This window comes from Vicugna pacos, chromosome 23 (genome assembly GCF_048564905.1).
Source record: "Vicugna pacos chromosome 23, VicPac4, whole genome shotgun sequence".
In the NCBI taxonomy this organism is placed as follows: Eukaryota; Metazoa; Chordata; class Mammalia; order Artiodactyla; family Camelidae; genus Vicugna; species Vicugna pacos.
The window spans coordinates 8,089,146-8,102,582 of NC_133009.1; the positions used below are offsets into that span (position 1 = coordinate 8,089,146).

The window sequence follows — 13,437 nt, forward strand, 5'->3', positions numbered from 1 at the left end:
GTTTCTTTGTTATTTCTTTCTTCAAGAAATTTTCTTGATCTGATCTTCTAGCTAATATATTCTCATCTGTATCCATATGGTCCTAAATTCTATCTATATTTACTTTAATATGATATATATTTTTCTGTTTATGTTGTATACTTTGTTATTCCTGTTTCATCTTAATAATATCTTCCCTTTTGTCTTTTAGATTATCATGTCACTAATTTTAAATTGTGATACGTATGTTCTAATACTTCTCTTTCTAACAGAGTTAGTAGTTGTGTTTCTCAAGTGTCTTGTTGTTTGTACCTGTGAGTACATTTCCCATTAGGAATAGAAGCTACTCTGTCAGTGCTTTTGGAGGAAAGTCAGACTTTTAAGTGTCAACTCCAATGTGCTTAAGGGATTTGGGGCAAGGGGAATACATGAGTACCAGAGTGGAAAATCCCAGGGTCAAGCAAACCATTTCTAATGACCAACCCCATTAAAAAAAGCCTTGGCTAAATGGCTTCACCTTTTACCTTCCAAGGGGAACCAGCTTTAGGACAGACAATCCCTACAACAGAGTGTCTCCAACACCCAAGGGTTTCCTTAAGGTATATTAATTCTTCATATTGCCAGGTGTGTGTGTGCACAAGAATGATGAAGCAAAGTCTTCTGTCTCAAGCAGCAAGTGTCATGAAGGAAAGTAAGAGAGACACTTGAAAAGAATGTGCGGGGTGGGGGGGGATTGGTAGGATCAAGCTGTTGTCAGGATATAATTGTTAACAGCTGGTTGCTGTATTGATGTCCAGATAAAAAGAGAGGACAAAAAGATATCAGACAGCATGCAGAAATTGTTCAACACACTCAATATTTGCTAATTAAAAATGAAATTCTTTGTAGACTTTCCAGCTCAAACAGATAAGCTTACATCAGCCCACTACAAATGGAGAATCTCAGCAATGTTTTCTGACTGAAATGACTGAATCCATTCTTTTGGGCATTACAAAGAATCTAGAGCTAAGAAAATACTCCCTGCTGTGCTTCTAATCATGTACGCTTCCACCATTTTGGGAAACCCCTCAATGTGGTAACCATCCTCACAAGTCAGAGTCTGAGATCACCTGCGTATTTTTACCTTATCTCCTTGTCCCTCATGGATACCACCTACCCTCCTCTCAGTGCCCCCAGGATGATTGTGGACTCCCTCTCTGAGAGCACGACCACCCTTCTGGATGGCTGTATGGTCCAGCTCTTTGTTGACCACTTCTTTGGTGGAGTGGGGATTATTCTTCTCACTGTGGTGGCCTGTGACCCCTATGTGGCCATCTCTAAGTCCCTGCACTGCGTGACCAACGTAAAGCCTTGGGTGTGCTTCCTTTTGCTGGGAGGGGCCATGAGAGGGATTCACTCACACAGTTATGCAGCTTCTCTTCCTGTATCAAACACCCTTCTCTGGTCCCCATATCATAGATCACTTTATGTGTGATTTGTTCCCATTGTTGAAACTGGCCTGAATGGACACCGACATCCTGAGCTTCTTGGTCAGCCTCAACAGGGGGATGATGCATGTGGCCATTCTTATCTTCTTCACGTTCTATGTGATCATCCTCTGCTCCCTGAAGTTCTGCAGTTCTGAAGGGCGGCGTAGAGCTCTCTCCACCTGTGGCTCCCACCTCGTGGTGGTCATCTTGTTCTCTGTGCTGTGCGTTTTCTTGTACGTGAGACCTGTCGTCACTTCCTCCGTAGACAAGGCAATGGCTGTGACCTTTACCATTGTTGCGCCCATGTTAAATCCCTTGGTCTACACCTTAAGGAACACGGAGATGAAAAAATCCATTAGAAAACTGGATGAAGCAAGGGACCTTGTGCAGTTACTAACTTATAAGAATTCTTTTCTATAAAAACAATGCATTCTTACCCTCCCCATTCATTCCAGTCCTTTGAGGACTCAGCAGCCAATGGCATTTTTTAATCATGTGAGTCAGGTTAAGATCATGTTACTGCCTACATCTCCAGGACATCTTGTGCCCCATTCCTTTCCTTACAAGGTTCTGGCCGCTCTCTCGGTCGTTCTCCCTCTCCTTTTTCTCTTGTCTTTTAAATAATTCAAGCATTTCTTAACTCAGGGTTTTGTTTTTCTTACTCAGCTTGCTGCTGGAATGCTCATTTAAGGGTTTTCACTTGCGTGTCTAAATCTCATTTTTTCCACTTTCAATTGAACTCCCACCTTTTTAGACAAGTCTTTCCTGATGACTTTCTCTAGTCTTTCCCCTCAGTTATTCTCTTAACTCTTCATCTGGTTATATCTTGAATATCAACAATCACAAACTAGAATTAAAAGTTATTTATTGACTTTTATTTTCTCTGTTTTCCCCACAAGGTTGTAATTCCTGTAAGGTCAGGAATTATGTTTATTTGTTCATGCTTGAGTAGAATATTGCCAGTCACCTAGAAGGTGCTTAATAAATATTATTGAATAAATATAAATTTAAAAGTAGCTTAGCTTTTTTTTTGATATTTGCAAATTCAAAATTTGGGGGGGTAAAAAGTAGGAGAGAACAAATAATACAAACAATATAAGGAGCTAGAATTATCTAGTTTGCATGCTTCTGAATGTCCTTTTTGGAAACTTTTGAAAGCAAGTACAATCTCAGATTAGTAATTTACTATTTAATATGGAAGACAATTCTACCAAATATCTCCTCTACCATTTTTCTTCCTTTAGAGAAGCAGAATAAGAATCACTCATGCTGGAGTCAATATACTTCAAAATCTTCTGTCTGTATGTATATTCTTTATGAGAAAAAAAGTAATTCTATAGCCTTGATTTTTTTAAACTATGATAAGTAAATATAAGCAGAGAAACAGGGGCAAGGGCCAAATGGCAGGAAATTATACATCTTGTAAATAATGGGATGCTTCACCAGACAAAGAAAAGTGGGAACCAATGGGCTAATAAGAAATCAAACATTTTGGGGTGGTAAGTGTCTTGGAGGTAGAAAAATTTAATTCCAGATGTAGAGTTAATAACAGTATCCGTGCTTTTCCTGGTCCAAGGGTGGTACTGTCTGAAATATTGGTTCTTCACAGTTACAAATATAAAGAGAATTAGCCATGAGGATGACTGGGAGAAAGTGTACCATGATGGTAGACAGTCTGTATAAAGGTCCTACAGCAAGAAGGTAGCTGGCCAGTAAGAAGAACAGAATGGTGCCAGGCTAATCAGAGGAGTCAGTGAGGGACTGGCCATAAGGGAGGAGTGTAGAGAGATAAAAGGGCAGCCAGATATGTCTGATTTTTAGTAATTGTAAGGAATTTAGATTTACCCTGAATGACATGGAAAGTGTTTTCAGAATACTGCATAGAAGTGTGATAGGATCTGACTTATGTTTCTGAAGGATAATTCTGAGGCTGTGTTGAGGATAGAGTATTACAACAAGAATGCCAAAATAAAAGGGAGAATAGATGTGAGAGAATTGCAATAATTCTGGTGAAACACAATAGTGGCTTGTAACAAAGTAATAGACATAAAAGTGATTAGAAGTGAGTTAAAATGGAGTGTATATTGAAGATTAAGCCAACAGGATTTCCTGACAGACTGAATGTGGGCTTGAAAAAGAGACAAATGTGCCATCAACTAAGACAGAGAATTTGTGAGTGGAGTAGGTTTGGAGATGAGAGAAGACTCGGGGCAAAGATTTGATGTATTCATCTAAGAAATCTATTATGACTATTCAGGAGGAAATACCATGGAGGAAGAAACAGCGTGGACTTCCTCAACCTCAGGAAAGAAGTCTCAGCTGGAGGTAACAATCTGGGAATCATGGTCATGTAAAGACAATGTGCCAAGGAAGGCTGGGGGAAGTGATGCTGACAGAGTCTGTAAGATAAGTGAGCAATGACAATTACATTTTGTGACACAGAGGGCCTTGCTGACACTGAGAAGAGCTTTTTTTAAGTGTTGATAATTGAAGTGTGACTGAAAGTGTTTAAAGAGAATGGAAGGACAGAAATTGGAGACAGGTGTTATAGAATCTCTTGCTACAAAGAGGAGAGAATGACATGAAGTAGTAGCTGATAAATGAAAAGGAATTAATGGAAGATTTAATGTTAAAGTTGAACAGAATAACAGATTGCTTCCTTGATGATGTAAAATGACCCAGTAAAAAGAGAAATGTAGATAAAACAAGAGATATAGAAGCTATTTTGAGACTAATGTCTTCATGTAACCAGAAGGAAATGAGGTCCAGTGTATAATAAAGATGTTGGTTGCCTTTGGATAGGAGCACATATGATGAATGCATTTTTAAGAGTAGGTAGGAAGGTAGCGTATAATTTAATGGGTGCTGGAAAACTGGAAGATATAACTGGAAGAGTCTGAGGAAGTTCTCTTTGATGGCTTAAATTTTTCTGAGTGAAATAGTAGGTCAGTTTATTTAATATCACCTAATAAGTTGTATGCCTTGGTTATTTTTTAGGCCAATACACTCCTTCAAATTAAAGTGCAAACATTATTCCTATTTGCAATGTCTTTTTATTACAAATACTATTGAATTGTTCAATTCTGATACAGAGACTATATGAATTACCGTCTAATATTAGCCACAGCAAGTTCCCCTAAAAAAGCAGTAAGACCAGTATTTATTTCAAAACCTAAGTGTTAAAGAAACAAACAAAATACAGTCATTGGCTGCTAATATGTTTATTGAGTAAAGCTACTTCATGTGAAGAAATTAGGCAGACCTTCAAAACAGACAAGAGGAGAAATTTGTGAACTCTAATTGACAGATAATAATTTCAGCACAAACAGTCAGAATGGCTCAACTATGTAATGGAAAATGTAAATTCTGCACATACTTGTGATGCTGGAGAATTACCAAAAAGGTTACAATTATTTAATGTTAGGGATCTCATTATGACCCTTTCAGTTCTTTAATTCTTTAATTAAAGATCAAAGTTTTCACACTGTCAGGGGCTTTATCTTCTTCTCTGACATGAAGCAGGGTGAATAACTACAAAGTGAATGGGGGAATTTAATTTTAAGATGCTGTAAGCAGGCAGTAAACATTATGATCTGTCATTGACATGCCAAGAGTTAAATGGAAGCTCTGAGAAGATGCTCGATGCCAAACTGCTGAGTCATCTTTGAGCTCATAAAGGATTTGATGTTTAATTATTACTCTAATCAGAGTTGCTCTGATGCTCAGATACTTTCTGAACCTGAGGGTTAAAAACAATTGATTCCTTGTGCACCTTTCACATCTCACACTTGCCACATTCCGTCTTGTCCACTGTGCACTGATCTCCTTCACCTTCTGCACTTCCGGTTGGTTCCTACCTTGCGGTCTCTGCACAAGCTTTTCTCTATGCCTGGAGCACTCTTCCCACTGACTGCTTAAGGATGGTCCTATCTCATCTTCCAGGACCTAGTTTAGGAATAACGTCTCAGAAAAGCCTCCTGTCCCCCCAACTAGAGCTACCCAGTTCCCCTGCACCACTCCATTACAGCTTTCTGGAGACCATTTGTCTCTCTCTGACTTTATTTTCATTTCTGTATGTGGTCTCCTGCTCTAGAATGTAAGCCCCAAGTTAAAGGGGGAACACTGTCTTATTGATCCCTGTGTATTCCGACCCTAGAAGAGGATCTGACACTTCATACTAACTCAGCAAATACTCTTCAGTAAGTAAATGAACCTCATAGTTCTCAAAAATAGCTGGTGATAATTAACATGAAATTCCTATTGCAATACATATTTAGTGTTTAAAACTAAAAATACTGGTTTAAATGTTGTGCTTGTATGAAATACTGTAACTGATGTTGCCATTACTGTCATCATATGTGATAGATGGTTTAAAATAAGAAAACTATAACAGAATGCTAATTGATGCTAAGACATTAGACTTCCCATATGCCTAGTTAAGGGAGGCAGTTTAAAAAAGCATCAGTGTCTTTCAGTGACAGGCAAAGCAAGATCTGAGAGAAAGTAAACATCCTTTGTATTTAGAGACCCAACTCTAAGTTGTAACAGCAAGTGTTACCAGAGAGTAGGTTCTTGTCTCATAGAAGAAAGAATTCAGACAAGATGCAAAGGTCAAGAAAGAAAAGTGAAGATTTATTAAGCAGTAGTAAGCTCTCAAGGGGACAGTGGGCAGACTCATGTAAGTAGCTGGGCTGAGTCTCTTTGGCAAGATGGTTATACGGGGTGTAAAATAAATGGGTGGAATACTCACTGGGGAGAGAGGAATTTGGGGTGTTATTCACTAGTTTTCTTCCCAGGTCCACCTTCCTGAGGAGAGGAGGGGGTTTTGTCCTTATTTAGCCTTAATTGGAAGTGTCATGGCATCGGCACCTAATGGGTACTTATCTGCAAGGCTCATTTTATTGTAATGAGGACTTAATGTGCAAAATGCCATTCAGATGCCAGAGACCCTCACCTTTTCGCACCTTTCTTTTTCTACCTCCAAGACACTTACCACCCCAAAATGTTTGATTTCTTATTAGCCCATTGGTTCCCACTTTTCTTTGTCTGGTGAAGCATCCCATTATTTACAAGATGTATAATTTCCTGCCATTTGGCCCTTGCCCCTGTTTCTCTGCTTATATTTACTTATCATAGTTTAAAAAAATCAAGGCTATAGAATTACTTTTTTTCTCATAAAGAATATACATACAGACAGAAGATTTTGAAGTATATTGACTCCAGCATGAGTGATTCTTATTCTGCTTCTCTAAAGGAAGAAAAATGGTAGAGGAGATATTTGGTAGAATTGTCTTCCATATTAAATAGTAAATTACTAATCTGAGATTGTACTTGCTTTCAAAAGTTTCCAAAAAGGACATTCAGAAGCATGCAAACTAGATAATTCTAGCTCCTTATATTGTTTGTATTATTTGTTCTCTCCTACTTTTTACCCCCCCAAATTTTGAATTTGCAAATATCAAAAAAAAAGCTAAGCTACTTTTAAATTTATATTTATTCAATAATATTTATTAAGCACCTTCTAGGTGACTGGCAATATTCTACTCAAGCATGAACAAATAAACATAATTCCTGACCTTACAGGAATTACAACCTTGTGGGGAAAACAGAGAAAATAAAAGTCAATAAATAACTTTTAATTCTAGTTTGTGATTGTTGATATTCAAGATATAACCAGATGAAGAGTTAAGAGAATAACTGAGGGGAAAGACTAGAGAAAGTCATCAGGAAAGACTTGTCTAAAAAGGTGGGAGTTCAATTGAAAGTGGAAAAAATGAGATTTAGACACGCAAGTGAAAACCCTTAAATGAGCATTCCAGCAGCAAGCTGAGTAAGAAAAACAAAACCCTGAGTTAAGAAATGCTTGAATTATTTAAAAGACAAGAGAAAAAGGAGAGGGAGAACGACCGAGAGAGCGGCCAGAACCTTGTAAGGAAAGGAATGGGGCACAAGATGTCCTGGAGATGTAGGCAGTAACATGATCTTAACCTGACTCACATGATTAAAAAATGCCATTGGCTGCTGAGTCCTCAAAGGACTGGAATGAATGGGGAGGGTAAGAATGCATTGTTTTTATAGAAAAGAATTCTTATAAGTTAGTAACTGCACAAGGTCCCTTGCTTCATCCAGTTTTCTAATGGATTTTTTCATCTCCGTGTTCCTTAAGGTGTAGACCAAGGGATTTAACATGGGCGCAACAATGGTAAAGGTCACAGCCATTGCCTTGTCTACGGAGGAAGTGACGACAGGTCTCACGTACAAGAAAACGCACAGCACAGAGAACAAGATGACCACCACGAGGTGGGAGCCACAGGTGGAGAGAGCTCTACGCCGCCCTTCAGAACTGCAGAACTTCAGGGAGCAGAGGATGATCACGTAGAACGTGAAGAAGATAAGAATGGCCACATGCATCATCCCCCTGTTGAGGCTGACCAAGAAGCTCAGGATGTCGGTGTCCATTCAGGCCAGTTTCAACAATGGGAACAAATCACACATAAAGTGATCTATGATATGGGGACCAGAGAAGGGTGTTTGATACAGGAAGAGAAGCTGCATAACTGTGTGAGTGAATCCCTCTCATGGCCCCTCCCAGCAAAAGGAAGCACACCCAAGGCTTTACGTTGGTCACGCAGTGCAGGGACTTAGAGATGGCCACATAGGGGTCACAGGCCACCACAGTGAGAAGAATAATCCCCACTCCACCAAAGAAGTGGTCAACAAAGAGCTGGACCATACAGCCATCCAGAAGGGTGGTCGTGCTCTCAGAGAGGGAGTCCACAATCATCCTGGGGGCACTGAGAGGAGGGTAGGTGGTATCCATGAGGGACAAGGAGATAAGGTAAAAATACGCAGGTGATCTCAGACTCTGACTTGTGAGGATGGTTACCACATTGAGGGGTTTCCCAAAATGGTGGAAGCGTACATGATTAGAAGCACAGCAGGGAGTATTTTCTTAGCTCTAGATTCTTTGTAATGCCCAAAAGAATGGATTCAGTCATTTCAGTCAGAAAACATTGCTGAGATTCTCCATTTGTAGTGGGCTGATGTAAGCTTATCTGTTTGAGCCGGAAAGTCTACAAAGAATTTCATTTTTAATTAGCAAATATTGAGTGTGTTGAACAATTTCTGCATGCTGTCTGATATCTTTTTGTCCTCTCTTTTTATCTGGACATCAATACAGCAACCAGCTGTTAACAATTATATCCTGACAACAGCTTGATCCTACCAATCCCCCCCCACCCCGCACATTCTTTTCAAGTGTCTCTCTTACTTTCCTTCATGACACTTGCTGCTTGAGACAGAAGACTTTGCTTCATCATTCTTGTGCACACACACACCTGGCAATATGGAGAATTAATATATCTTAAGGAAACCCTAGATCATTAGTAGATAGAAGCCAGTGGATAAATGGTAACCAACTTAACACAATCTTAGATTCACTCTCCTTCCTTCCTGGCTTCACTGTTCCCCCTTCACTGCTTTCATTCAGTTTTCCAGAATGAATAACGTACACACAAGCCCTTCTCCCAGCCACTGCCTTTTAGGAACCCCTAAGCTAGGAAGCTGACCTTAGTTTATCACTAGACACACCTAATAACCAAGAACATGGACGATTTCATCTCATCTATTTCAATTATTCCATTTACTGTTTGAACACCTAGAATGTGCTAGTTGAAGGGCTTGCAAGACAAGTTGGTCATATTCCAAGGACTCGCCCCCTATGAAGATCTATATTCATTCCATCTACTTTTCTTCTTCTCGATTTGGAATATTATTACCAACTGTTAGTATTCAATGAATCCTTACTCTGTTCAGGCACTGGATTAGCCTATGAGAGCTTTTCTTCATTTTAGAGATGATACTGATTCAAAAAGGAGTGAAAAAAATGACACAAAGTTCCCATAGCTAGTAAATTTTGAAGCCAAATTCAAGTCCAGCTTTTTCAGAATCAAAATCAATACCAATGACAAGCAATATTGCTCCTCTTATGATGATGTTGAGTGTTCAGTTTGGAAGAGATACTGATCATTCAATAATTTCAATATCATAACTGTCCAATGAGATAAACGTATTCTTCCTGTGCTTATTTCATTCAACAATTATACAGTGAAATTCAGTGTCTAATCCAATGATAATTCTACATTAAAGAACCTGTTTTATATAAAAACATAATCCAATCTTGAAGCTACCAGTTATACATTTTAACTAAGCTTTCAAGTTTCTAACTGTTTTCTGGGTAGGCTGTTGGAAAAAAAACATCTTAAATCTCTTTCTCTGCTCCAAGAAGACCCAGAACCAACTTGGTCAACACTATCCCTGCAGATGAGCCTAAATCATTATAAATCATTCCTTTTTCTTGTGAAGGGGCAAAGGATTCTAAATAATAATAAAAATATCAATACAAAGGATTCTCTTACTTTGCACTCATTATATATCAACAAGGTACTTGGTCTGCTATTTGTATGATTACATTTATTTTCATATCACATAAGATGAGTACTATCTCAGACCTCATCTTGGGGATGAGGAAACTGAGACTTGGAGACATTAAGCATTTCATCTAAAAAGGGTGGGAATTACATATCCAAGTAATTTCATTTTGAAATACAAGTCCTTCACTGTTACACTGTATCACTGAAGAATAGAACAGCAGTTTCAATTGGCTAAATACAACTGTTAGTAGAGTTGAATGATGTGGTAAAGGAACTACTTTATAAGCCGACTTCTCTTTATTGGGGTACTTAAGCAGGAGCTGTCTGTCACTTGGTGGGAATATAGTAGAAACCATTGCTTTAAATAAAGATGTAAACTACATAATCTCTAAGATCCTTCTAAACACCCAAAGACCCAATCTTAGATTCATCCCTGTTACTAAACAAAGCATACATTTTTCCAGGCACTCTTTGAAAATTTACAATATGGATTAACTTTAACCTCTCCGATATTCAGCCAAAGAAATTAAAAAAAAAATGTGAATAGCCCTAATGAAGTAGAAGGGACACATTCTTGGAAACTGGGATAATTTAAAATATAAATTTTATGTTAGTTTTAATTCCTCATATGGATGCTTATGAATAATAATTTATTCTCTTTCCAAAAATTTGGAATGCTGTGCTGTGTACATAGCAGTCATTTAATTCAATTTAGGTAAATTCTTGAAATTGAATTCATCTAAAGAAACCTGCATAGAACCATGTAGCCCAGGTAAACCAGTGCCAGCCTCTGTCTCCAGAATCGAGTGAGTGACATTGTCAGACCTGGGCACCAATCCTCTGACAGTCAGGCTCACATATCCAATTTCCCATCTTCCATCTTCACCATTTTCATTCCTAGACATGCTTTAGCCAAAACCAAGAGCTGGACCATCCCTTGACTCCCACTTCAGTGTTGAATCACTGCCTTCAGATCCTCTTTGTGATGTTGTCTATTTCTTTCCACTGTTCCTGTGAAATATCATTGCTCAAAAGACTGCTCATATAATGAAGGGAGGAATTACATTTTTTAAATTGTCTACTTGTCACCTAGACTGTACATATTTCTCCTTTAATAGCATGTCTATTAATGCAGAAGATTCAAGGCAGTGCTTTCTCCATAAAGAGGGAGACAGACTAGCACTCCTGAAACAAGGCCTGCTCAGAACAAGTTCCAGAGGGGAAATACCAGTGTGATCTACGGATTTCAAAAAAGAAAAATGAGCTAGTCCTTGACATGAGCATTTAGACATCTATAAATTTAGAAACTGAACAAGAAGGGTGACAGTATGAGCAAGGCAGGAACATAAAAGCGGAAAACATGGTGTACATAGTCACAATTTAAGGACTTTTGACATCCGAAAACCTGGGTTTCCATATGGCCCTTTCAGAGATGTTATTAACTACAAGTTGTATATTTTCTCTAAACCTCAATTGCTCTTTTCAGAGTTGTTGCTTTAAACACTTTAAGTTCCTAGCATTATAGTTTAAATTTTAATATTCAATTTTCAAACATTAAAATGTAATGGAAATGTGAACTTATATTAGTTTACATATTTATTAAGTAGTATAATATCCTGGCATATTTTGTGTGTCTCATAAAACTTAGTCACTTTCACTCCTATTAATCCCAGGTGTCTTGAGTAGATGCACTGGCCAGACTGGAGTTCAGTTGGAAATAAGTAGTAAGAGCTATAACCTTAAAGAGACTTATGTAAATTCTTAATTTTTCACACTAGAGTTAATTCTTTTGTTCTAAGTGTCTATAATATGTCAGACAAACTCTCTTGGCATCAGCTTCATCCTCTGTAAAATGGGAAACTAACATCACGTACCCCACAGGGTTGTTGTAAAGACTAAATGATTTTATAAACGCAAAGGGCTTAGATCAGCTTCCTTACTTCTTTTCCCAGCATGAGGAGAATGCTACTGACCACAAATTATTTTAAAACAGATCACCTGACTTTGGACCTTGTGTTTACATCTGTATCTATTAAATGCTCCATTTGCCAGCAGGATATCAGCCTAATGACTCCAAAACACTTGGTAGCATGTAGGTTTTCAAACTGCCTCTCAAAGAAAAACCTTCCAAAATTGTTTTCTAAAACACAGTTGTAACCAAAAGTAGAAGAGTTCAAATAAAAATAATTTATTTTTATAAATTATTAAAGTAAAACATGGCCCAAGAAAAGTAGTTTATATAGGTAAATAGAGTGACAAAAATTTAAAGTCAAAAAACCTCTCCCAACCATAAGCGCTCATTCTCCTCTGACGCCTTATTAACAACTTAGTAAATGCTCCTTAGAGGTGTATTTGTATGGCGGTATACATGTAGTCATGTATGTGTTTTACTCTATGTAAAAGTTCTTAAAATATAATAATACATTTGAAATTCTAACTACATTTTTTATGGGCATTATTTGTCAATGTTTATTATTTTCCTTCATTTTAATTGCTACATCTTATTCCATATTATAGTTATAATTCCTTTAACAAGTCCAGTTTTGCTTGAAATTTATTTTATTTCTAATGTTTTGCCTTATACACAGGGCTATAATGAGCATCACTTACAAAAATCACTACCAGCTGGGTTGAACACTTGGAGAAATCTATGTCAACACCAAGTCAAAAACTATGCATATGTTTAAATAGATTCTGTAACACTGCTCTGAAAATACTGAAGCATCTTTTGTCCCCATAAATAGTATATTGAAGGGTAATTTTCCCCACAGCCTTACCAACAGTACATATTATCAGACTTTGATATATTAAGAAGAGAAGATGAGGTGAAAAATAGTCTCATTTTTATTTGCATTCGTTCTATCATACATTGATGGATTTTCATTGATCACACAAACAATGAGTATTGGTCTCCAGATAAAATTGTATTAACTGCAATGCAATGTGGAGGCTGGGCCGCAGGCGGCGGAGCGCGGAGGCGAGGCCGTGCTCGGCGTGGCTGGAGGGCGGCCGGCGGCGGCGGCGGCGGCGGCGGCGGCGTGGCATCGCGGCGCGGCTGCCGCCCCGAGTGTGCGGAGCCGGGCTCCCGACCGCCGGCCCGGAAGCCGGGGGCCCGGGGGCGCCGGGCCTGACGCGCCGCCTCTGGGCTCCGCCAGCAGGTCCGGGGAGCGCAGCCCTCGCCTCGCCGCCGCCCGCCCCGGGCCCCGGGCCCGGCCTCCTGCGGCCCGCGGCGCTCCGACCTGCGGCGGCGGCGGCGAGCCGGGGCGAGCCCGGGGCGGCCGGACGATGGACTCCGCCATCGCGGAGGAAGGCCTGGATGCCTGATCGGCCCGCTTGCCCGCCTGGGTCTTACTCGGTGCGGTGGGGCCGCCTCAGTCAACGCGTCTGTGGTAGCAGCGCCTACGCGGCCAGTTGGCAGCGGCTGGCTGTCCCAGGAGCAGGGGCGCACGTGCGTGGGTGGTGGCCGCCGTGAGGGACCCAGAGAGAAGGCGTCGGTCCGTGGCTGCCCTTGAAGTGGGGGACACCTTGAGCGCTGGCAGGACGGAGGTGACCCAGCT

The 13,437-nt window shown here is 39.6% G+C and overlaps 2 pseudogenes; one reads left to right on the forward strand and one right to left on the reverse strand.

The window, feature by feature from the left end:
* Nucleotides 1-942: 942 nt before the first annotated feature.
* Nucleotides 943-1,845, forward strand: LOC140688649 (olfactory receptor 4C6-like; annotated as a pseudogene).
* Nucleotides 1,846-7,520: 5,675 nt separating this feature from the next.
* On the reverse strand, nt 7,521-8,446 carry LOC102541804 (olfactory receptor 4C6-like; annotated as a pseudogene).
* Nucleotides 8,447-13,437: the final 4,991 nt, after the last annotated feature.